This window comes from Schistocerca cancellata, chromosome 9 (genome assembly GCF_023864275.1).
Source record: "Schistocerca cancellata isolate TAMUIC-IGC-003103 chromosome 9, iqSchCanc2.1, whole genome shotgun sequence".
NCBI lineage: Eukaryota > Metazoa > Arthropoda > Insecta > Orthoptera > Acrididae > Schistocerca > Schistocerca cancellata.
The window spans coordinates 297239710-297264753 of NC_064634.1; the positions used below are offsets into that span (position 1 = coordinate 297239710).

At 40.8% G+C, this 25044-nt stretch overlaps 1 protein-coding gene across 1 annotated transcript in view; it reads left to right on the forward strand.

Annotated features, from left to right (window-relative positions):
* The window catches only part of LOC126100329 (uncharacterized), a 40135-nt gene extending 33682 nt beyond the window's left edge, over window positions 1–6453 (forward strand). The window contains exon 4 of the mRNA XM_049910942.1: window positions 6221–6453. The gene's annotated coding sequence lies outside the window, so the exon portion shown is untranslated. The remainder of the gene's footprint in view (window positions 1–6220) is intronic.
* Window positions 6454–25044: the final 18591 nt, after the last annotated feature.

The window sequence follows — 25044 nt, forward strand, 5'->3', positions numbered from 1 at the left end:
CAGATTATTATTGAATAATTTCTTTAAAATCATTTGAGGAAGATCACAGATTGGCCAGCTCGTGCAGCTTGCTTTTCACACGGTCAAAAAAGCTTGACAGATTCTGCACCAAGTAGGCCTGGCATCGCCATCACCTGCTGATATACTCAGCACATGTCTGCAACTACACCTCCCTCCAATCATTCCATGCTGAACTTTCAAAAGTTACAACTAATTTCATACACACTGTATGTTAACAGGCACCAATTTCATACGCACTATACTTCCCTCCAATCATTCCATGCTGAACTTTCAAAAGTTACAACTAATTTCATACACACTATATGTTAACAGACACCCACCCTTTTGCATTTACCTCCCAGTGGCATGGCAACCAATAGGTTTCCAAACAAGTGAAGTGAGTCTCAGTGGCTCAATTTCAGTTTTGGTGGAAGAGAGTATCTCAAACTTGTTGGTTATAGGAATTGTTATAACAGCCTATGTTCTCCCAGGTCCCTGCCTCCCTTGATTGGGACACCTGCCCTCCCATTGCTTTCCTGATCCCTGTGTGTAGGGATAACATGAAGAATGATTTCTTAGATGACTATGTGCACACTGTAATAAGGCTAATCCTGTATTCACAGTCATGACGGAAGCAATATTAGGGGTTTCCAGTAGATTCCTGGATTCCTCACTTAGTTCTGGTTCTTGAAACTTTATCAGTTGATCAATGTCCTTCTTCAAGGACCTGCTAATTCAGGTATTTCAGGATCTTTGTGACATTCTCCTGTGGTTCGAACAAACTTGTGAATATTTGTGCTGCTCTTCCTTGTACAGTTCAATATCATCTGTAAGTCATATCTGCTGTGGGTCACACACACTTCGACAGTATTCTGGGATGGGTTGCACAATATTTTGTAAGCAATACCCTGTGTAGCCCAATTGCATTTTTCCCAGTATCCTGGCTATTAGCCAAATGTCTGTCACCGACTTTACCTGTGACTGAGCCTATGTGATATATCTCTACAAATTGATACAGACAAGTATTTGTATCAGATGACTGATTCCACTTGTAACTCATTATTACTGCAGTCACAGATAGTAGTGTAACTGTCTGGAGTCTGGATAGTACATTAGGTGACAGTACTGGGTTGTCAAGCTCAGGATCAGGCCAGACTATCAGCCCTCAGGCATGAGAGAAGAGTGGCTTGGTGCGAGACATCCTACTCTGTACCCAAACACGCTACTAAAACATAGTTAATAAACAAGCATTTATTGTTCCAAAATGCATTTTGTCTTCATTCACACCTGCCGGCAGGCAGCAAGGTGCTAGCTGTGCCACAGTATGCTGACACATAAACATGCACTGCACTGTCTCAGCCATTGCAATTGTGGGGGTGTGTACTCGGCAACCTGTGATGTAATAGCGTGTTGGCCACAGCATTGCTGGGATTGTCTGCACTGCCTCTGGTTTTAGCAGCATGGGGCAGTAGGTTACAAGAGCACAATCGTTGACATCATAGAGTGTGCCCTGTTAAGTACCCATTGGTCCCGCACAGAGTGTATGGCACCAGACTGGGTCGCTCTGCAGCCTCCAGCAGGAGTCAGGCCCACAGCATCAGAGTATGTCTGCAGGAACGGAAGATGGGTAGTGGCTGTGGCATGTCACTGTGCAATGATGATTATTGAGTGCTCCCTGATATACCAGTTAGGCCTCTAGAAGGCCTGATGGTAAATGTCACCCACAGCTTCCCATTAGCCTTGACTCGAATGGCAGCACTGTGGCTTGCAGTGGCAAAGTCCACCTGGTAGGACTCGCTGTTCCATCAGACTTTAAAGATGGTCGTAACAGTTACAGGATGTAACGACACACATCCTACCCACAAGTTTGTCAACTGTGAACTGAGTACAAGTAGATCAAGCCATTGGACAGGTGTAATATTTATAAAGGAGCTGCCTTGAGTGTGTTGCTAATGCTTGGTGATGATGACTTCACTTCACTAGCTTTTCATGACTGGTCAGATTTCTGGATGCTTCAGCTGTAGCTGAAAGGCATCTTAACTTCATCTTTCAGAAAAAGTGGAGGACATATTCTGCAGCATTGGTGCTCTGAATAACCATTCTTACATCTGACTTACGGCTTGTTACTTGATTCTGCATGGTCAACACAGTGACAGCATCCTCCTCTCTCTGTGATGTCATTCTGTTTTACTGGCACTTTGGACACTCAGCTCTTACAGTGCGTATGAATTACCTCTATCTTGTGATGACTTTACATGTACCATCAGCAGTCCTTCCTTGTTGGCATTCTGCCCAACAAGTGCATATTGCTCTGCTTTCCTCACCTCTTGTATTAACAGGGGAAGACTTCTAAAATTCTACTCGAACATGAGCCTATTATTATGGGACACTTCATTCCTTCATCCTTCAATAACTTTTCCTCATTTAATTAGTAACACATTGCTCTTATGCACACTTAATTATTCTTTATTCATATTGGTATTCCAGCTAAAGGGTGTCTAAGAAACCGGTGACTCTGAAGGACATACTGGTTTCATCTAATTTAGAAGGTCACATAAATCACATTAAAACCACAAAATTACTGGAAACTGTGACATTAATAGTCATGATACCATTATGCTGTCTACTACAATACTGATGGAAATACTGAAGCATTTGCTCTACTGAGATTCAGCCCTTCTGTGACACTACTAATTCTTCTAGTGAGCATAGGAGATTCGTGATCAAGGTAACATTCAGGAAGGATAATTCTGAATCCCCCCAACCCCCCCACCCCCATGAGCCATGGACCTTGCCGTTGGTGTGGAGGCTTGCGTGCCTCAGCGATATAGATAACCGTACCGTAGGGGCAACCAAAACGAAGGGGTATCTGTTGAGAGGCCAGACAAACATGTGGTTCCTGAAGAGGGGCAGCAGCCTTTTCAGTAGTTGCAGGGGCAACAGTCTGGATGATTGACTGATCTGGCCTTGTAACACTAACCAAAACAGCCTTGCTGTGCTGGTACTGCAAACAGCTGAAAGCAAGGGGAAAATATGGCTGCATGCAGCTTTACTGTATGATTAAATGATGATGCCGTCCTCTTGGGTAAAATATTCCGGAGGTAAAATAGTCCCCCATTCGGATCTCCGGGCAAGGACTACTCAAGAGGACGTCGTTATCAGAAGAAAGAAAACTGGTGTTCTACAGATTGGAGCGTGGAATGTCAGCTCACTTGATCGGGCAGGTAGGTTAGAAAATTTAAAAAGGGAAATGGATAGGTTAAAGTTAGATTTAGTGGAAAATAGTGAAGTTTGGTGGCAGGAGGAACAAGACTTCTGGTTAGGTGAATACAGGGTTATAAATACAAAATCAGATAGGGGTAATGCAGGAGTAGGTTTAATAATGAATAAAAAAATAGGAGTGTGGGTAAGCTACTACCAACAGCATAGTGAACGCATTATTGTGGCCAAGATAGACACGAAGCCCATGCCTACTACAGTAGTACAAGTTTATATGACAACTAGCTCTGCAGGTGATGAAGAAATTGATGAAATGTATGATGAGATAAAAGAAATTATTCAGGTAGTGAAGGGAGACAAAAATTTAATAATTATGGGTGACTGGAACTCGATAGTAGGAAAAGGAAGAGAAGGAAATGTAGTAGGTGAATATGGAATGGGGCTAAGGAATGAAAGAGGAAGCCACCTGGCAGAATTTTGCACAGAGCATAACTTAATCATAGCCAACACTTGGTTCAAGAATCATAAAAGAAGGTTGTACACATGGAAAAGCCTGGATATACTGGAAGGTCTCAGATAGATTGTATAATAGTAAGACAGAGATTCAGGAACCAGGTTTTAAATTGTAAGACATATCCAGGGGCAAATGTGGACTTTGACCACAATGTATTGGTTATGAACTGTAGATTAAAACTGAAGAAACTGCAAAAAGGTGGGAATTTGAGGAGATGAGACCAAGATAAACTGAAAGAACCAGAGGTTGTAGAGAGCTTCGTGGAGAGCATTAGGGAACTATTGACAAGAATGAGGGAAAGAAATACAGTAGAAGAAGAATGGGCAGCTTTGAGAGATGAAATAGTGAAGGTAGCAGAGGATCAAGTAGGTAAAAAGACGAGGGCTAATAGAAATCCTTGGGTAACAGAAGAGATATTGAATTTAATTGATGAAAGGAGAAAATATAAAAATGCAGTAAATGAAGCAGGCAAAAAGGAATACAAACGTCTCAAAAATGAGATCGACAGGAAGTGCAAAATAGCTAAGCAGGGATGGCTAGAGGACAAATGTAAGGATGTAGATGTGCGTATCACTAGGGATAAGATAGATACTGCCTACAGGAAAATTAAAGAGATCTTTGGAGAAAAGAGACCACTTGCGTGAATATCAAGAACTCAGATGGAAGCCCAGTTCTAAGCAAAGAAGGGAAAGCAGAAAGGTGGAAAGAGTATATAGAGGGTCTATACAAGGGCGATGTTCTTGAGGACAATATTATAGAAATGGAAGAGAATGTAGATGAAGATGAAATAGGAGATATGATACTGCGTGAAGAGTTTGACAGAGCACTGAAAGACCTAAGTCAAAACAAGGCCCCGGGAGTAGACAACATTCCATTAGAACTACTGACAGCCTTGGGAGAGCCAGGCCTAACAAAACTCTACCATCTAGTGAGCAAGATGTATGACACAGGCAAAATACCCTCAGACTTCAATAAGAATATAATAATCCCAATCCCAAAGAAATCAGGTGTTGACAGATGTGAAAATTACTGAACTATCAGTTTAATAAGCCATGGCTGCAAACTACTAACACAAATTCTTTACAGATGAATGGAAAAACTGGTAGAAGCCGACCTCTGGGATGATCAGTTTGGATTCCATAGAAATGTTGGAACACGTGAGGCAGTACTGACTCTATGACTTATCTTAGAAAATAGATTAAGGAAAGGCAAACCTACATATCTAGCGTTTGTAGACTTAGAGAAAGCTTTTGACAATGTTGACTGGAATACTCTCTTTCAAATTCTGAAGGTGGCAGGGGTAAAATACAGGGAGCAAAAGGCTATTTACAATTTGTTCAGAAACCAAATGGTAGTTATAAGAGTCGAGGGACATGAAAGGGAAGCAGTGATTGGGAAGGGAGTGAGACAGGGTTGTAGCCTGTCCCCGATGTTATTCAATCTGCATATTGAGCAAGCAGTAAAGGAAACAAAAGAAAAATTCAAAGTAGGAATTAAAATCCATGGAGAAGAAATAAAAACTTTGGGGTTTGCCGATGACATTGTAATTCTGTTAGAGACAGCAAAGGACCTGGAAGAGCAGCTAAACAGAATGGACAGTGTCTTGAAAGGAGGATATAAGATGAACATCAACAAAAGCAAAACGAGGATAATGGAATGTAGTCAAATTAAATCGGGTGATGCTGAGAGAATTAGATTAGGAAATGAGATGCTTAAAGCAGTAAATGAGTTTTGCTATTTGGGGAGCAAAATAACTGATGATGGTCGAAGTAGAGAGAATATAAAATGTAGACTGGCAATTGCAAGGAAAGCATTTCTGAAGAAGAGAAATTTGTTTACATCGAGTATAAATTTAAGTGTCAGGAAGTCGTTTCTGAAAGTATTTGTATGGAGTGTAGCCATGTATGGAAGTGAAACATGGATGATAAATAGTTTAGACAAGAAGAGAATAGAAGCTTTCAAAATGTGGTGCTACAGAAGAATGCTGAAGATTAGATGGGTAGATCACATAACTAATGAGGAGATATTGAATAGAATGGAGAGAAGAGAAATTTGTGTCCAAACTTGACTACAAGAAGGGATAGGCTGGTAGGGCATATTCTGAGGCATCAAGGGATCACCAATTTAGTATTGGAGTGCAGTGTGGAGGGTAAAAATCGTAGAGGGAGACCAAGAGATGAATACACTAAACAGATTCAGAAGGATGCTTTTGCAGTAGGTACTGGGAGATGAAGAAGCTGGTAGGGGCACTAGAGGCATCCCCAACACAAATTTAGTTCACAGGATATATCATAATCAGTAGCAAAAATAACCCATTTCCACACTAATAGATTTCAGTTTGTTTTTAAAGGCCTTACCAATAGCTCAAGGAATAGCAAGGGAAGAAGAAAAATGAGGGAGGGGCAAACAATTTGTCACTTGTATGAAAAAATGTTCTCTTATGTGCATCACTCAGCATCAAATGGCTTTCTTTTTTTTATGTTCCAGCATACCTGTCATCTCTCCAATCCACACTGATGACACCAGAAACAACATTCCAGGCCATCAGGAGCATCATTGCACCTTTCAGTGGAGTCTTATTTTTTTTAATTTCTGACATGAAATACAATTTATAACTGACAAGGAAAAAATACAAGATAAAGTTAAAAAGAAGTTCATCATGTGGTCATTATGCTATAAGACAGAAGGAAGACAAATAAAACATTGTGACAGAATGATAACAGACTATTATTTTTTACTCAATTGTGCTTGCTATATATGTACAAATACACTCAGGTTCAACAAATGTAGCTCCTAGTACCTAAAATTTGTCTGCTGATCAGTAAGATTGTATTATAACAATATGGTAATGACGGTCAACTTTCTACTATCTAGTGCCCTGAGAGCACCATTGGAGAGAATCTGTGTGTACTAATTACACTGAAAACTGGTAAACATTAGTAGTTTCACAAATTCATAACATACTAAAATCCACCCCTGTAACCAAGTGGTCAGCATTGATTGCTACCACGAGAAGAGCCCATGTTCAATTCCCAGCCCTGCCATGGGTTTTTCCTTGTTGAGAGGACTTGTGTGGGATCCATTTAGCCTTGTGACACCAATTGTGGAGATTCTCAATCGAGAAGTAACAACTCAAAGATCTGGAAAGTTGGCAAAATGGCTGAGAGACTGGAGTGCTGACCACATGCCCCTCCACACTGCATCCAAATGACTCCTTGTGTCCGAGGATGACAGGGTCATCGGTTATCATTCATTAGGCTTTCAGGGTCTGGATGAAGATCTCATTTATAACATACTATAAATCTCAGATATGATAGTTTCACCTCAATCCTTTCATTGAGGGGTTGCATTGGAGATAAATTTTCTTTTTCAGGAAGTATGTGCCTCAACATTAATTAAACAAATTCTTATCAGGATTTCCTCAAATTTTGGTACTGGATCTGTTACTATTCATAATATTTGTCAATCATCTATCAGTACATTGAAGTGACAATGGTCTACATGTCCAAATAATAGCTTTTATACATGTGCATTTAATGAAACCACAAATTCCTTGGTGTCCAGAGGAATAGCAAATTGAAGTGAAAAGAACACAGTGATATGTTTCCAGAAGTATCTCTGTGTTGGTCTGCACACAAAGTGTTTACCTATTTTAGTTACTTTGTAATAGGCTGTTCCAGTACTGCCCCTTGGGCATGAGTGCTGGACAGGACCCCGCAACTCGCTCGGAGGCCGGTGCATTTGGTAAAGGCTACCTGCCACGTAACACAACTTCAAGCATTCTATGCATGTGTGAGTCACTTGGCCACTGCTGCTCACGGGTGTGAGCCCTGGGAATATGGTCATGTACCCTACAGCCAGGCTGGCTGGCTACTCATGCCTCAACTGTTTGCACCCCGCCCCCTCCTGTCCTTGCCTGTGAACAACTGGCTATCCACAGGTGGCCACTCAAGCTGGAACAGCCTACTTTATAATGTCTCTGTTCACATTTTGAGCACCGATGTACTACGCCTTCTATTCTGTTGTGCAGCCAGGAGCCCTGGCTGTAAAATGGGAATGTTCCCCCAGGTATAAGCTACATCCTTGGATTAGCAAATGCAAGAACAGTTATTGTGCTTATAAAGAATGGTATCAACAAAGCCTCAGAAATGAGTAGTGAGGATTCGACTTCTATTGCATTTCCGTATAAAAAAAGTGAATGGATTCTCACGAATATGATATGCACTACGCCTGATCACAGTGAACCACATAGTGAAAAAATCAGGGAAGCAAATTACACTCATTGTTATTACATGTTGATAACAGCAGACATACAGATGGCAGAGGACATATGGTTTTAAACATAATTCAAAAACTTGACTCATTAGTGATGAATCGACTTGGACAGCAGAGCTGGCATAGCTATTAACATAGGCACTGCACAAAAAGAAGAGCTGTATATAAAATTTCAAAGTGGACAGTCAATTCTGGATTGACCAGAAGTAATCACAATATAATTAAAGTCATTATTAATAACAGAAATAATACCAATAAAAACCTAATTACAACAGAAAGATTTAACCTGAAGAAAGCAAATTGTGACAAACTACATGAAATGGTATCAAATGTCAGTAGAATATTAAAAAGTGTAGACCTAAGGGTGCAAGCATTGCAAGAAATAATAAAAAAATATGCAACTCAAATGTATCCCTAAAACTGGTATCACATCATTACAGGAGATGTCATGCTCACTTGAGCTGATGGACATTAGGCAATGTACAAGGCAAGTTAAAAGGGAGATCAGAAGTCCCCAGCTGCTACCATCAAAGCAGCCCTACTGGCTGCAATGGGAAATATACCTGAGAAACCAGCTGAAGACCAATGTGTGGTGAAAGCCATTTAAAACATAGACAGAGAAAATAAAAAATCAATCCTTTTATCCACAGTGAAAACCAAAAATGAATCAAAGACTCATGAATGGAGACAGTCAGCTGAATAGCTGCTTGGCAAACACTTTCTGGATGGTGTTCAAGAAGATTACTAACTCCACGTGCAATGTAGATTTGTGCTAAACAATAAATACAAAATTTGTGTAATAACTACGCTGTTCACTGAAGAAGAAATAGCCCTAGCTATAATGAAATTGGAAGCCAAGAAAGTTCTAGGACTAGATAATATCCATGCCAAAGTTCTCAAACAAATAAAAGTATAAACTGTGTCATTCCTAAGCAGAAGTACCCAACAATTCCATAATAATGGGTAGGGCGCCTGCTAGCTGGAAATTATCAAAAACTGTTGCAACAAAAAAGCCCAAGGACAAAGTTCTGGCCAGTCTCAAAAGCAATAGATCAGTCTGTTTAATTAATTCTCTTGCAAATATTCAGGAAAGGCTCCTCTGAGACAGTCACAGAGGAGCTTCACAGACTTAATCAATGCCAGTTTCATTTTAGGAAAGGGAAACTGATGTGTTACAATCAATAATTTCAGTGTCAGATGGAACATTATGATCTCTGTACAAAACACTAAATATGTTAAGCTTGATCTTGTTTTTAGGGTTGAATAGAGCTCAGGCAGATGGGAGTATGACTCATTCATTAGTTAATAATAAACATTCAAGTGAAGAAACCAGTGCACATAGTTATTCTTATTATGGTCCTGTGGCACCTTTTACTATACGGAAGGCAAAGGAGTTAGCTGTACTTCGAGGCTGTAAAAGGAGGTAAGTGAAAACGGATTAATTTCTGGCTGGCTTGGACTGTGTCCAAATCGCCATTTGTGTGATATGTAAAAATTAAGTGGGCATAATTCTCTTCCTTTTCATGAGCTTGCAGACTTTAACTTTCCAATTTCGTGGTCAAAACATGAAAGGAAAAATAGTTTTCTTCAGGTCATCTCTTCAGGGAAGCCTTCTGCCTCCTGCATACCAATCTAAAATGAGACAGGTATTATTTTTTCTAGATCATAAAATTAACCATAATCATGAAGATGGCACTAGAAAATAATCCTTTGGTACCTCTCTCTGTAATATAAATCTTTTATGTGCTGCGACTAACAATTTCATTGAGAATCATTCTCAGATTGTGGGCATATCTGATTTTCAAAATTATTAAATTATTTTTCTCTCACTATGCAGTCAACAATTTTTCTGTGCCCATCCAAACGCGAGTCACACAGAAGGAGATTTTACAAAATGTACTGAAGATGCATGTAACCAGGCCATCCAAACAGTAGACACATGTAACAAAAGTTGCATAATATCAATATTAACTGACATCATGGGAGCATTTGATAATTTATGGTGGCTCACAATGTTTGTCTGATGCTGTAAACTGCAGGTCCCCCAGTGTCTATACTACAGCTTTATAGATTACTGTTGGGATAGAATTGTGGAATGGTCAGCCAGCAGACAAAAAGTAATAAAAAGAACTACCAAAAGGTGCCTACAGGAGTCAATTTGCAAACCTGTATTTAGAGATTTTGCAATAAAATCTCAATTATGCCAATTGGAAGTAGATCACCAAATCATTGGAGTGGTGACATATGCTGATGGTGTCTTCGCTGCGGTATCAGGGAACTCAAGAGCTGATTTGAAGGAAATAGTGAATGGGGTCCTCTCCTGGATGCAGCGATGGTGCATAAACAACAAATTAACCATAGCCCCACAGAAAATCACATACATTCTTCTTGAAGGTCAACTTTTATTACATAGAAATCCTATATCCTTTGGCAAAATGCCAACTGAGCTTTTTTGGTATTCCTCAGAATCTACTCATTAGATTTTACTGTAAGATGTGCAGATCTTAGACTAAAGGGTAATAACCAAAGCTGGATTTCTGAACAGTTATGACATGGTACATTATCTAATTGGATATAGTCCATATACAATTTACCTCTACTGGTTTAGCAGGAAAGACAATGATGTCTGTCATTGTGGTCATACGGGAACAGCTGACCACATTATCTGTAACTGTGATGCCAATAATGAAATCAGGGAACAGACAGAGTCTAATCAATCACTCTTAGAACTCATAATAAATAATGAATGATGGATAATAATAAACAATGCTGCTAACACCATTTCCCAGCACAAAATGGATAAATTTACCAGGGTATGGCAGTTATAACATTCCTCCCATCCTGCACATCATCTACATAGGAGCACCAATGTGAGTACCAAATTGCTATGGAATGCATCTAGTGTAGTGAAAGCTGTGAATGCAAGTGTTGCTTTATGAAATGTACATGTGTGGCCAAGATCACAGCAACACAAGGCAGGACCTGTAGTACCAAATTGGTGAAAGAGACAAGGATATGCACATCACAGGGAGGTGCGTAAGATGTGAAGTGTACTACAGTACCATGAAAGACCAAATGTTTTTCCAAGACTGTGTTCAAGTATACAAGAAAAGTGATTAAGGTGGAAGAGATACAGTGGTAATATGCTCTGACACCGTTACAGAACATTTGTATATTTGGATGATTGAGGAGGAATGACACACAATTTGTGAGGTGATTCTGCATGGGAAAATAAACTGAAAAAGTCCTGTGAACATGTGTCCAAATTTTGATCATTACAGAATTGGAATGTGTTGAAGGCTACACACATCCATGAATAATGGACAAGTGTGAATAATACAGATTGAAATGCTGTGTAAGCGCTATAGTGGATGGAATAATGGTGAGACAGATGACTCGTCCATCCTACAAGAGGCCCCCCACCCATTTCAATGGACTTGTCAAAGTGTTGGAGGGTGTGTTTTGTTGCAGGCTGAACATCACCTTAGCAGGCCTTAATGCATGTAACAGTGTGGGTGATGCGACCAATGAGTTTTCACATATATCCACCTTTGTAACATACACATTCTCCTTTAACCAGCCCCATAAATAAAAGTTAATGAGGTAAGTCAGGTGATCTGGCAGGCCAGTTAACGGGTCTACCATGGCCAATCCACCAGTTGAGAAAATGAGTTGTTAAGATACTGGGATACTTGTGTGATACAGTGAATTAGTGATCAGTCATGTTGCAGGTATACTTGCCATTGTTGCTCCAATCTCACATCTTCAATAAGGGCAGGTATGTCTTCTGCCAGGGAATGTCCATATGCTGTGGCTGTCATGCGATTTGGTAGGAACTCAGGCCCTATCACCAGATCATCAATCATTACCATATCACACAGTCACTGTGAACCTAACTTGGAATCTTGTTTCCCTAGTGTCATGAGAGTTGTCCATCACCCATGTATGAGAATTGTATACGAGAAGTGTGGGTGTTCATGATTCCATTGAATGTAAATGTAGCCTCAACTTTAAAAACATGTTTTGAATAACATCTCTGTGTGCAACCAACCACTCACAAAGTTTTTGTCTGCTTACTAAGTCACCTGGACACAGATGTTGCATGGGCTACACATGGAGTTGGTACAAGCCCTCAAAATGTAACGTACGCCACACTTGCATTTCTGGAATATCAAGCAGATGGTTAATGCACCATGCACTGTTGGTAGGACTCCACTGTACCACTGCAATAATTTCTTCTCTTTCCTCACATTTCTTCTCTTTCCTCACATTCTGATGTTACATGAACACTGGTAGTGTTTAATGTTTTAAAACCCCTGGGAAATACCCTGACACAGGTAGTTCATCAATCAGGAAAATGTCTCTGGTATTTTGTCACAGCTGCAGGGGCACTGTCATTACAGTATCTGTGCACAAACAACTTGTCTCCATATTCCGCATAGATGAATGTATGCAGTACATTGGTATTATGAATTGTGAATTGCATTTTATTTGTCTCATGACATACATTTGCAATCCATTTGGTTTGCTTACAGGAGACAGGTCAAAAATTTATAATACAGTTACAAAGATTTTTACACTAATAAATAATAGCACTAAAGTAAATAATAATGCTGTAAGGATATTTCTTGGAATATGTAACACATTATATCCAGCTCCGATTTCCAGTTTGTCCTGCATGAATTCATCCATGAGTAATAACATTTCAGTGTCAGTGCCTCTTATAGTTTTCTTTTAAGTGGACCTAAATTCTTGTTTCCTTTTAGTTTATTACAAATTTTCTGAGGCAGTGGATGGGGAGCATAAAATTTTCTTTGTTTCTAGTATCATGTGAATGGACAAAATGGTTTCCCTCAAAGTATTCATTCCTGGTGTACAAAAATATAATAATCTCATATATGTATAGGGTTGGCAGAGTTAATATTTTAAATTTTAGAAATAATGGATGACATGGTTCTTTATGATTTGCAGCGCACATATTTTGAATGATTTTTTTCTGTATTTTTAGTATCGGCACTACCTTTGCCAAGTTACCCCAAAAAACAATATCATTCCTAATAATGGTTTCAAAGTAGCTTGTATATGCTACTTTTTGTGTGTCTATGTCAGTTGCAGCTGGTAATATTCACATTGTAAATGCAAAGCTGTTCAGTTTGTTTGCTAAGTATTCAATGTGTCCCTGCCAGCTCACATTTTTTATCTACATTTAAACCAAAGAATTTGACTGAGTCAACTTTTTCTATATCTTGATTGTTGTGGACCATCTTAATCTGCTCACATTTTGACTGTCTGGTTTTGAACTGCATCATGTGAGTCTTAGATATGTTTAGATTCAGCCCATTTAGCTGAAACTAAGTTTCTAAGGTAGTGAGGATACTGATCACAGATTTGGGAATTTTTTTTCCGAATCCTGATCTTCAATTAAGACAGCTGATGGGGAGCTGATATCTAATGGTAAGTCACTAACATAGAAGAGAGACAGGACTGGGCCTAATATGGAGCCTTGTGGAACACCCTGAGACATTTTTTTAATTTTATTTATTTATTTATTTATTTATTTATTTATTTAATTTTTATTTTTTTCCAGACAGAAAAATAATATGCACCATTTAAGGGGATTCTAACTCTTTGCTTTCTGTTTGATAAGTAGGATTTAAGCTATTGTATGGCACTGCTGCTAATGCCATATTTTTCAAGTTTGTAAAGAAGCAATGCGTGGTTTACAGAATCAAAAACCTTTGTGAAGCGGCAGAAAATTCTTGCCACCTTATTTCTCTTCTCCAATAATGTACTTATTTTCTCAATGGAACTGTTCATTGCATCTATGGTGTTTGTCCCCTGCTGAAAATCGAATTGATTGTTTAGGATAACAGAATATTTCACAATGAAGTTTTTGATTTAGGTAATAGCAAGTTTTTCATATATTTTAGATATGACTGGAAGAATTGAGATAGGATGATAATTTCCCGTGATCTGTCTAGATCCATTCTTGGAGAGTGGTTTGACTTCAGCATATTTCATTTCCTTTGGTAAACAGCCCCCTTCAAAACATTCATGGACACAATGGGCTTGCTCAATTAAATGACACTCAAGCATGGCATGCACACAGCCTCATGACTGCTTACTGATCCAACCCATGAATGTACACTGGGTATGCTTGCAGATATCACAGTACTGCCATCTGCTAGAAAACCACACACCTCTTGTAGGGTGGATCAGTCATCTGACCCACCATTATTCTGTCCACCACAGTACCTACACAGCAATTTGGAAAGTAATATTTACAGCTATCTTCAAACTGATTCATGGTTGTGTGTAGTCTGCAATCAGAGATGTGCTCATAGGACTTTTTTGGTTTATTTTCACATGTGGAATCACCTCACAAATTATGTGACATTGCTCTTGAATCACCTTGTATAAATGCACTATTTTTTTTTTTAAAGGGGGTAGTATTCATTGTTTGAAATGGCTCTTACTATCAAATCTTGTATGTCCAGTATTCATTCTTCTTATTAAACTTTCATCTCACAACTTTTAGCCAATACAAATGCATGTAGTCTATCAAGTAACATTGTTACTGATAAATAATATATTCACTAACATGTATAGACACATATTTAAAAAGAATAGTTTCTGCTCATCATATAGCAGAGGTGCTGAGCCGCAGATAGGCACAACAAAAACACTGTCAGAAAGTAAGCTTTTGGCCAACAAGGCTTTCATCAGAAATAACACACACACACACACACACACACACACACACACACAAATGTAACTCACACACATACACCATGGCTGTTGAGGCCAGACTATGAACAGCAGTGCATGGTGGGAGAAGCAACCAGATTGTGAGGGTAAGGAGGAGGCTGGGCCAGGGAGGCTGAGGGATAGCGGGGAAGAGGTGGGGAACACCAAAGTACTGCTTGTGGGAGCTTTTTTTTTATATTTCACCTTAAGACAATAAATATTAGCCAGCAATTCTGTCTCATAATTAATTTACTTGTTTAATGCTACGTGTTTGTGCAATAGTGATAAATAGGTTTAAGGTTGCATGAGTGAAGTGTAGGACACAATTTTATGATACCCAACATCCTAAACTACTTCAGCACAAATGACATGTTACCTATTTAAGATTTTTGTTCAGTGTCCCTATGAGGAAATGTCCATGGAATGAAACTCCACCTTGTATGCACTGTGAGCATTGCCAACTCTCATTTCATCATCATCCCCATGATACAAATGAACAAACCCAATGAGTGCTGTTATTTCTCTTGTGACTATCGCTTGTTTTGCCATAGTTGTTGAAGTAGCTCAATCCTAAAAAAACACAAAAACAGCGAGAAGGGCAGTTTCTGTCACAGAACCTGAGGTCAACTCATGGCTCTTTATCAGCTTGTACACAGCAGCACTTGTGTGCTGCTGTCAGTATCTTCTCTGTGATTTTTTTCATAGCAGTAGTTCCGCAGCTGCAGAAGAAAACTTTTATTTGGTTGCCAGTTTCAGCAGTTCAAACTGTCATCTTCAGAAGTGAAGTATGCTCAAATCATTGAATCAAATAAAGGTTTTCTTGTGCAGCTGAAGACTGACTTTTTGTCTTTGTTAGGGGTATCTTCTCTTCTAATGCAAGGGCTCAACATGTAATTCAATTGTATATGTGGCTCCTTAAAAAACTGTGTGTTTCCAATCAGTAGGAACAAAAGGCTTCCAGCCAACAAATACATAGCTCCAATATTCTTTGGAGATATATACAGTGGAAAGAATCTCAATCTCAGTGGTGAAATATCTGATTTGTGCTCCTCTCAGTTTGTAGCTGTATGTGGTGCTGATCCCAGTATTTCCCTCTGAGTCTACCTGTGTCAGACATATGCCAGTTCCAATTCAGCTCACATCAATATTCATGTGAACCACCTGATCAAAATCTGCACAACCCAGGCAAATGCTCCTCTAAAGTTGCTCTTTTATCTGATGAAAGGCTTCTCTCTCCTCCTTCAGTGTTCTCCCTACTACAAAACCTCATACAACACTTGCATAAAAACTGCAATGTGCACACAATTGAATCATTGTAGTCCTCAAAATTACAAATTCTTTAACTCTGGTTGGATATTTTTTCTGCTGATTTTATAGTATATTTTCCACAGTGTGGCGCTTTCCTTCTGGTGAGATTTCAGAACCCAAAAATTCCAACTTCCTGGTGCAAAGAAATAGAAATGTACACTGACTCTCATTATCTCTAAGTTTCACTGTAAACACTACAACTGATGCTAGATGCTCAGAAAATATTCTCTACGCACAAGCACTTCCATTGGAACAAGCCGTTTGGCCTCTGATTCTGTGAATCATTCAGTACTTTTATGCAAATTAAAAACTGGTTGTGAAGGAGTGTGATTGAAGACAGTGTACTATGTTATATTAGAAGAATGAAGGACTTGGATTTGTTTTACAGACTGAGGCAATGTTAGTGACAGTTGGTGGCCAGATACCCTCCCTGATAATACATAAGAGTCAAGGAGAGATCCTAACAATAAAATCAATATACAAGATTCTTCAGCTCTGGACTTCCATATGGATGTATTCTTGGGCCATTTTTGTTTGTTGGTTATATCAATAACGTAACATGACCATAAAATTTGAAGTTAGTGAACTGTGCTGAGGATACACCATTTATTAAGTAGAATGCACTTAACAGCTAGCAGTACTAAACCATAAAGAAAATTTTTATCTCATCACAGAACATCTGCTCACGAATAAATTTACACTGAATGAGGATAAGACAGTGGTGATGAAATTCTTGTTAAATTATAACCAATCTGAAGTGGATACAAATACTGAATCACTGTTTAGAGATGAAGCATCTGATACACACAGATTTCAAGGCATTGTGATGAATGAACATCTTACATGGAAAGAGCACACGAGTTTCAGTTACTAAACTCAGCGGAGATAGATACATAAACCCAACTAGTCAATGTAACTCATTATTTGTTCATACCTCAAACACACTACAAGCAAGCATGCACATATACAGAAATGATACAAAGCAAAACTAAAGCTAAAGATCTTCATTTCCTTCACTGAAGTTGTTTGGTTCACTGTCAATAGGAACCAAGTGCCCCCCTCCCCCTCCTCCCCAGTTGTTTGGAGCACAGAAAAGAGGAGGGACTAACAAGGCTGGTGTGGAACCACATAGGGTGTGATATGATGGTCGGCCACCACACAGCAAGCTTGCAGGGTTAGCCACATCATGGCCAGCCTGAAGAAAGTCACAAATGGGTCTTTTGTTGGTGACCAATGGAGGTTAAGGGCATGATGCCTGAAACAATGTAGTCTCAGAGTCAAAGGGATAGTCATAAGCATCTGTCCACATGGGAAAGGGGTGTCTCCAATGAGTGCCAAAAATCTTATGAAGGTGCAAGCAGCAGAACAGTAATGGAAAGGCAGCCATCTCTCGCAATTTTGGCCTTGATTTTGTCCTCGCCGCCACCAAATGGTATCTCAAATGAGTGAAGCAAAGTTATGTGGGTGGTGGATAAGTCATCGTATATGGACGGTAGAGCAAGAAACACGAAGAGTGTGCTGTCACAAAGTTGGATGGAGAGGTTCTTGATGCGAAAGTCAGAGATATCAACTCTGAACACAGTAGTACTGGGGTGGGGGAGAGAAGAGCAACTGTGTATCCTTACTACACTTCCTGGTAGGGAAGCATCACACAAAAAAAACAGAACACTGGGGAGGGGGTGTCACATTGGGTGGAGATGATGTCACACGAGGCAGGGGTGTCATTACACGTCACTTCTGCATGAGGTGCAGTAGCTGAGGAGGGCCTGTCATCCACGGTCCAAGAGGGTTGTACTCTTTTGATGGAAACAATTTGGCATTTTCCATTGAGTAAGATGCCCATTGTGTTACTCACATGGCTGAGTCTCCTGTGTGGGTCTGAGTATGATGGCTGAAGTGCTGCCCAAACTGTGTCATTGTATAACATGGTAGCATGATGATTTCACAGTGAGCCAGTACATTATGGCAGGATGTGTGACCATGGGGCTGGGGTGTGTATGTTTACAACATGTGAGCAGACATGCTCGACTAGGGTGGGAAGCTTGTCCCAGGGAGGGAGCTCAGAGTCTTTCCATGAACTTGGCTGGTGACACTAGGGGCTTGCCATAAAGGATATCTGCAAGAGAAACATTCAAGTCATCTTGTTGGCCAGAGCAAATACCGACTAAAACTCGAAGTAGGGTGTCCAACTGGGGACCATCATGGCACATTAGAGCAGCTTTGAGTGTGTGGTGCCAGTGTTCTACAAGTTTGTTGCTCTGTGGATGATAAACAGTTCTATGGAACTTGTCAACAACAGCAGAGGGCACATAACTTAGTGAAGAGTAAGGACTTAAACTGCCATCCCTATTTCATGGTGCTAGATGAGGGACACCTGAATGTGCAATCCATGTGAAGATGAAAGCGTACATGACCAATTCGGCTGTCACATCCAAAAGAGGTACAGCCTTGACCCATTTGGTTACCTGATCAGTGGCTGAAAGAATATGTCTATACCCCTTTGCCCAGTGGTGGTTGTGTCTGATGTCCAACGTTGCTTCACGGACACAGAATGCAAGCACTTGTCCATGTGTTGTAGTCATTACTTATGCCAGGCCAAACAAAATGCTCCATGACGAGGCATGTTTTAGTAGCCTTGATGCTTGGGTGCTTGAGGTCTTGGGTGGCCAAGACAACCATCTATCGCAGAGGGACTAGGACAAGGCGGCGGAGGCTGACTGTAGACGTATAACATGATATAGGGACTGAAGAGTCAGGAAGGCAGTGAGACACCAAGGTCTGCATTGAGTTGGGGCCCTGTTGCAGATTTTGAAGTCCAATGTTGATCACCTGTCACAGTACCAGCTTGTCCAAAGGGAAAGTGATGGAGTTCACTGTAGAAAGGAAATTCACAATCACATCATCCTGTGCTGGGTTGCAAATAGCATTAGCAAGTGGCTTATGGACTGTAAAAATCATAAATGTGCTTCCTTCAGTATCAACACTGAAGTATCTCATGGCTTCATATACCATGAATAATTCACAGTTGAATACTGACCACTTGCATTGGGAAGCTCTGAGTCTCTTTGACAAGAACCAGAGAGGTTATGTTGTATCACCAATGTGTTGCAGAAGAACAGTGCCAATTGAAGTGTCAATCGTGTCAGCTGTGAGGGCAATGCATGTGTCTGGGACCAGAAGCATGAGTATGAAAGCATTTGAAAGAGCTGTCTCGAGTGCATTGAATGCTTGAATCATTTTGTCTGACCACTGTAGCTTTCATTTCCCAGATACGTTTTTCCCAGGCACAGGGTCTGTGAGTGGACCCTTGATGGAGACAGTGTAGGACAAATGTCAGCAGTAGAAATTTAACATAATGAGAAAATGTCCTAAATGACTGTGAGTTGTGGGCAGGAGTAGACCATAGATGAAATCATCATAATCAGACATTAGAAAGATGTCATCAGTGGTGATGGTGTGACGGAGAAAGGTTGCACTCGCACATCCTAACTGTGATTTGTCGTAGTTAATTTCTAAGCTGTTGTCACTTAGGGCAGCCTGAACCCAGGCCATTTGATTCCCATGTTCCTTGACAGAGTGAGAGAAGATCGGAATATTGTTGAGGTAGGCATAGACGTATGGAAGACTGAACAAGATAGAGTCAATGAACCTCTGCTGTGCCTGGGCTGTGCTTTCCAGCCTGTAGTGCATGGAGAAGAACTGGAATAGGCTGAACAGTGTAAGGACTATCATTTTAGCAATGTTTTCTTTGAACATAGGGATCTGAAGGTACACTTTCTGGCAATAAAGAACACTAAATATTAATGCCCCATCAAGCAGATGGGTGAAGTCCTGGATGTGGGGGATAGTATAGTTGTCAATAGTGCTGCAAGTATTTCCAATAGTCATCACACAACTGGAATGAACGGTCTTTTTTAGGCACAAGGTAAATCAGTGATGGCCAATTACTGTCTGAGGGGCATTCAATACCTGCACTTAAAAGATCATTAATAGTTGCTTTTGCACCCAAAAAAGGGTGGCAGGCAGTGAGCCTTATGACATATGGGAGGACCTTCCATCATGGTTAACCTGTGGCAGGTGCTGTTAGTGATCACCCCTAATTGTCCATCTTGCACATGCAAGGAAGGACCACAGTTGGAAACATACTGATAAATGATTGTTAGGACACGTATGACATAAAGTGTCAATTCAGATCTCATGCAGCCACATTTACAGGCTTACATAAATTTTTTAACATTCTTATTTTATTTATCCGGTCATTTTAAAACTAAATTCATTACACTGCTTCATATTTATGTCTACATCTATAATCTGCAAACCACTGAAGTACATAGCAGAGGGCACGTTCCAGTGTACTAGTTATTAGGATTTTTTCCCATTCCATTTACATATGGAGTGCAAGAAGAATGACTGTTTCAATGCCTCTGTGAATGCTGTAATTATTCTAACTTTATTTTCTTGGTCCCTATGTGAGCAATATATTGGGGTTGAAGTATATTCCTAGAGTCATTATTTAAAGCTGGTCCTTGAAACATTGTTATTAGACTTTCTCATAGAAGTTTACATCTATCTTCTAGAGTCTGCCAGTCCATTTTCTTTGGTGTTTATGTGGCACTCTCCCATGGGGTCAAACAAACCTGTAACCATTCATGCTGCCCTTCTCTGTACACATTAAGTATCCACTACTACTCCTATTTGGTATGGGTCTCAAAAACTGGTCGCATGAGTGATTTGTAAGCAATCTCCTTTGTAGACTGATTGTCCTCTGCCATGGACCTCACAGTTGCTTGCAGTGTGTAGATGTAGATATAGATTGCATTTCTCCAGTGTTCTACCAACAAACCAAAGTCTACTGTCTGCTTTATCCATAACTGAGCTTATGTAATCATTCCATTTCATATCCCTAGAAAGTGTTACACATAGATATTTGTATGATTTGGCCAATTCCGGCAGTGACTCACTGATATTGCAGTCATAGGATACTATGCTTTTTCGTTTCGTGAATTGCACAATTTTATATCTGTGTACATTTAAAGCAAGTTGCCAATCTCTCCACCACTTTGAAATCTTATGAAGATCTGACTGAATATTTATGCAGTTTCTTTCAGACATTACTCCATTATAGGTAAGTGATTAATGGAAAATCTCATATAAAGATGTGAAACAAATACTATCAAAGTTTCACATCTTTATATGAGATTTTCCATTAATCATTTAGATCACCTATATGGTCCACATCCTTCATTGTTTTGTCCCTTTTGTTGGCTATCACTTACGTCTGTCATCTTAACACTTTCTCTTCTTCAGTGTTTTATATATAGATAAATAAATATTTTATACCTAAAAACAAAGATGATGTGACTTACCAAATGAAAGTGCTGGCAGGTCGACAGACACACAAACGAACACAAACATACACACAAAATTCAAGCTTTCGCAACAAACTGTTGCCTCATCAGGAAAGAGGGAAGGAGAGGGAAAGACGAAAGGATGTGGGTTTTAAAGGAGAGGGTAAGGAGTCATTCCAGTCCCGGGAGCGGAAAGACTTACCTTAGGGGGAAAAAAGGATGGGTATACACTCGCACACACACACATATCCATCCACACATTTACAGACACAAGCAGACATATTTAAAGACAAAGAGTTTGGGCAGAGATGTCAGTCGAGGCAGAAGTGCAGAGGCAAAGATGTTGATGAATGACAGGTGAGGTATGAGTGGCGGAAATTTGAAATTAGCGGAGATTGAGGCCTGGAGGATATCGGGAAGAGAGGATATATTGAAGAGCAAGTTCCCATCTCCGGAGTTTGGAGAGGTTGGTGTTAGTAGGAAGTGTCCAGATAACCCGGACGGTGTAACACTGCGCCAAGATGTGCTGGTCGTGCTCCAAGGCATGTTTAGCCACAGGGTGATCCTCATTACCAACAAACACTGTCTGCCTGTGTCCATTCATGCGAATGGACAGTTTGTTGCTGGTCATTCGCATGAATGGACACAGGCAGACAGTGTTTGTTGGTAATGAGGATCACCCTGTGGCTAAACATGCCTTGGAGCACGACCAGCACATCTTGGCGCAGTGTTACACCGTCCGGGTTATCTGGACACTTCCTACTAACACCAACCTCTCCGAACTCCGGAGATGGGAACTTGCTCTTCAATATATCCTCTCTTCCCGATATCCTCCAGGCCTCAATCTCCGCTAATTTCAAATTTCCGCCACTCATACCTCACCTGTCATTCATCAACATCTTTGCCTCTGCACTTCTGCCTCGACTGACATCTCTGCCCAAACTCTTTGTCTTTAAATATGTCTGCTTGTGTCTGTATATGTGTGGATGGATATGTGTGTGTGTGCGAGTGTATACCCGTCCTTTTTTTTCCCTAAGGTAAGTCTTTCCGCTCCCGGGACTGGAATGACTCCTTACCCTCTCCCTTAAAACCCACATCCTTTCGTCTTTCCCTCTCCTTCCCTCTTTCCTGATGAGGCAACAGTTTGTTGCGAAAGCTTGAATTTTGTGTGTATGTTTGTGTTCGTTTGTGTGTCTGTCGACCTGCCAGCACATTCATTTGGTAAGTCACATCATCTTTGTTTTTAGGTATATTTTTCCTTCGTGGAATGTTTCCTTCTATATAAACCATATCATAAATAAATATTTTCGTCACCAACTGTGCTAGTTTCATCTTCCTCCTATTATCTTGTTCCGTTTATAGTCCTCTTCTCTTTTTTATTTATTGATTTATTTATTCAACATTCCACAGTTTTAACGTTTGTTATTCGCTGTTTCCCAGCCAACAATCACTGCCAACAATCTCTTTCACACCTACCCGTATCATCCATTTCCGTCGATTTCTTGTTGCTGGCGATATTTTTGTGCCATTGGCTATCTTTCTCTGCCACAAGAAAATTTTTTTGGGACATTTCTGCGCCACCCGCGATCCTTTTTGCGGCACGCGCGATCTTTTTTGTGGCACGCGCGATCGCTTTTGCGGCACGCGCGATCTTTTTTCGCCACTCGTTATCTCTGTTTTTGAGCAATGTGTGTTCTTTTCCCCTGATCTGGACATACTTGCTTGGTCTGGTCAACTTTTTCCGTATTTTTCTTATTTAGTGGTCTTCCTTTGGTATTGAACATTACCAACACAATTTCTTTCCTTCTCGTCCTTCCCTCCATGTTTTATTCCTTCTTATGATTACTATTTCAACTTTAGTTATTTAATTTCCCTACCCACCAGTTACCCACTATGTACCCTAATCCTATACCACATTATTTACATTCATTCCGGAAACATGCATTCACCGTAGCCAAACTGCAATCCAACATACTTTTCCTCCGGTCCTGCTTAACCTTTGGAATTACCCCTAAAGGGTTTACCTTAAAAGTTCCCATCTCCGGGTGCAATTCCTCCTTCCACCAGTCTCTCCTGGACTTCCAGAACCTTCAATCCTTAGCCCTTACCCAACTTGTGCTGAATCTCTACACTACTTCATGTAACCACTGCTCCCAACAGCTCCTATCTCTCTTCAAAGTCCTCCACCTCTCAAACCCTTGCTTGGAGAACACAGGAACATCATCCTAGAAGCCAGCTGCAAACTTGAGTTCCATGCCACACACCACCTGAAAAAACTATCCACAGTGCTAGTGCAACACCTAAGAAGTGGGGTCCCTCTCCCTATCCCTCACAAACACCAACCACAACAGAACCTTCAACAAACCCCCTTCATAGCCAACAAACCTAGCCTAGCCACCCTACTCAATCTCCCCATCCCAGCACATACCCCACACAGACCAAATCTCAACTATAACCACAGTCAAATGCCACATATCACCAGTCCCAATTCAGTCCTAAGCCTCTCATCCAGATCCCTCTCTCCTCCAGAGACATCTGTTCTATCAAAAGGCTTAACCTTTAGCCCCACACCTAAATTCAACACTGCCCTGGTTAAAGATCTCCTCTCATTCACCCGGAACCTCAACTGGAAATATCACTTCACTTCCCAAACACAGCCCCCAAATACTAGACCCAGTGTTGAACCCTGTCTAGAATAGTTCTGACTGCCTTCTCAAAGGGATCCTCCTCCCCTCCCCCAAAACCATCCCTTGCAGACATTTCAGGAATTCCTCACATCCAGTGTTGCCTCCCAGTCCTTCTTGAAGAACATCCCGACAACCCCCAACATCACCCCAGCTGAATCCCGTGCCATTAAGGAGCTGAAAATAGACCGCTCTTTTGTCATCCTCCCGGCGGATAAAGGCTCCACAACTGTCATGCTTGACCGTGTGGAGTATGTGGTAGAAGGACTGCGTCAACTCTCTGACACCTCAACCTACAAAGCTGTTACCCAGGACCCCATTCCCTCCATCCAGACTGAGCTGCAAAAAATCCTAAAAATCCAAGGTCCCTCACAAGGCCTCACAACGGCTTCCATAGACTTACTCACTCCACCTGAGCCACATACCTATTACCCTTCTACCTATTACCCAAAATCCACAAAGAGAACCATCCTGGCCGTCCCATTGTAGCAGGCTTCAAAGCCCCAACTGAACGTATCTCAGCTCTGGTAGACCAGCACCTACAACCTATCACCCGCAGACTCCCATTCTACATCAAAGACACAAACCACTTCCTAGAACGCCTCAAATCCATTCCCACTCCTCTCCCACCTGAAACCTTTCTTGTCACCATAGATGCTACATCCCTTTACACAAACATCCCACATACCCATGGTCTCTCTGCCCTGGAGCACTACCTCTCCCAACGCCCACCCAAAGATCTTCCAAAAACCTCGTTCCTTATCACACTTACCAACTTCATCCTCACCCATAATTACTTCACTTTTGAAGGCCAGACCTACAAACAAATCAGGGGAACGGCCATGGGAACCAGGATGGCTCCATCCTATGCCAACCTCTTCATGGCCCGCATGGTGGAGGCTTTCCTGAAGACCCAACAGCTGCTTCCCCAGGCCTGGTATAGGTTTAT